This window comes from Leptopilina boulardi, unplaced genomic scaffold (assembly GCF_019393585.1).
Source record: "Leptopilina boulardi isolate dan_hultmark-lab unplaced genomic scaffold, ZJU_Lbou_2.1 LbouV2_177, whole genome shotgun sequence".
Classification (NCBI taxonomy): Eukaryota; Metazoa; Arthropoda; class Insecta; order Hymenoptera; family Figitidae; genus Leptopilina; species Leptopilina boulardi.
Genome location: NW_026137726.1, coordinates 1 through 1,938, shown reverse-complemented (window position 1 = coordinate 1,938; position 1,938 = coordinate 1). Strand labels below are relative to the sequence as shown.

The window sequence follows — 1,938 nt, the reverse complement described above, 5'->3', positions numbered from 1 at the left end:
CAGTGACTTCCCGCGTGGAAATGGAAGTATGGGGCAAAGATGGCAAAGTATGGCCAACTATGGGTTAAAGATGGCCAAAAGCTGACAAAGTATGGCAAAAGTATTGCTAATGAGGGAATCCCATAGTTCAAGTATGGCTTTAAAAAAACCCTTTTTTTAAAAAATTTTGAACTATGGGCGAACTGTGGGCCAAGTATGGCGAACTATGGAAGGCAAAAAAAATCATTTTTTTCACATTCTTCAAATATGGGCGAACTATGGGCAAAGTATGGCGAAGTATGGGAGGCGAAAAAAACACTTTTTTTTAATTTTTGAACTATGGGCGAACTATGGGCCAAGAATGGCGAAGAATAGGAGGCGAAAAAATCATTTTATTCGAATCTTCGAACTATGGGTGAACTATGGGCAAAGTATGGCGAAGTATGGGATGCGAGAAAATCTTTTTTTTTCAATCTTCCAACTTCCAACTTCCTCCAATCTTCCATAGTTGGCCCATAGTTCGCCCATAGTTCGAAAATTTAAAAAAAAGTGTTTTTTTCGCCTCCCATACTTCGCCATACTTGGCCCATAGTTCGCCCATAGTTCGAAAATTTAAAAAAAAGTGTTTTTTTCGCCTCCTATACTTCGCCATACTTGGCCCATAGTTCCCCCATATTTCGAAAATTTAAAAAAAGTGTTTTTTTCGCCTCCCATACTTCGCCATACTTGGCCCATAGTTCGCCCATAGTTCAAAAATTAAAAAAAAGTGTTTTTTTCGCCTCCCATACTTCGCCATACTTGGCCCATAGTTCGCCCATAGTTCAAAAATTTAAAAAAAAATTTTTTTTTCGCCTCCCATACTTCGCCATACTTGGCCCATAGTTCGCCCATAGTTCAAAAATTTAAAAAAAAGTGTTTTTTTCGCCTCCCATACTTCGCCATACTTGGCCCATAGTTCGCCCATAGTTCGAAAATTTAAAAAAAAGTGTTTTTTTCGCCTCCCATACTTCGCCATACTTGGCCCATAGTTCCCCCATAGTTCGAAAATTTAAAAACAAGTGTTTTTTTCGCCTCCCATACTTCGCCATACTTGGCCCATAGTTCCCCCATAGTTCGAAAATTTAAAAACAAGTGTTTTTTTCGCCTCCCATACTTCGCCACACTTGGCCCATAGTTCGCCCATAGTTCGAAAATTTAAAAAAAAGTGTTTTTTTCGCCTCCCATACTTCGCCATACTTGGCCCATAGTTCGCCCATAGTTCGAAAATTTAAAAAAAAGTGTTTTTTTCGCCTCCCATACTTCGCCATACTTGGCCCATAGTTCCCCCATAGTTCGAAAATTTAAAAAAAGTGTTTTTTTCGCCTCCCATACTTCGCCATACTTGGCCCATAGTTCGCCCAAAGTTCAAAAATTAAAAAAAAGTTTTTTTTTCGCCTCCCATACTTCGCCATACTTGGCTCATAGTTCGCCCATAGTTCAAAAATTTAAAAAAAAGTGTTTTATTCGCCTCCCATACTTCGCCATACTTGGCCCATAGTTCGCCCAAAGTTCAAAAATTAAAAAAAAGTTTTTTTTTCGCCTCCCATACTTCGCCATACTTGGCCCATAGTTCGCCCATAGTTCGAAAATTTAAAAAAAAGTGTTTTTTTCGCCTCCCATACTTCGCCATACTTGGCCCATAGTTCCCCCATAGTTCGAAAATTTAAAAAAAAGTTTTTTTCGCCTCCCATACTTCGCCATACTTGGCCCATAGTTCGCCCATAGTTCAAAAATTAAAAAAAAAGTGTTTTTTTCGCCTCCCATACTTCGCCATACTTGGCCCATAGTTCCCCCATAGTTCGAAAATTTAAAAACAAGTGTTTTTTTCGCCTCCCATACTTCGCCACACTTGGCCCATAGTTCGCCCATAGTTCGAAAATTTAAAAAAAAGTGTTTTTTTCGCCTCCCATACTTCGCCAT

The 1,938-nt window shown here is 39.2% G+C and overlaps 1 long non-coding RNA gene across 3 annotated transcripts; it reads left to right on the top strand.

The window, feature by feature from the left end:
- Nucleotides 1–351: 351 nt before the first annotated feature.
- On the top strand, nucleotides 352–1,931 carry LOC127277713 (uncharacterized). 3 transcript variants are annotated; one of them, XR_007842396.1, is made up of 3 exons: nucleotides 352–603; nucleotides 675–966; nucleotides 1,039–1,931. It is a non-coding gene; the product is annotated as an uncharacterized LOC127277713 (long non-coding RNA). The 3 variants fall into 3 exon arrangements; XR_007842397.1 differs by having other exon boundaries at nucleotides 352–966; nucleotides 1,039–1,620; nucleotides 1,693–1,931; XR_007842395.1 differs by having other exon boundaries at nucleotides 352–966; nucleotides 1,039–1,691; nucleotides 1,764–1,931.
- The last annotated feature ends 7 nt before the right edge of the window (nucleotides 1,932–1,938 follow it).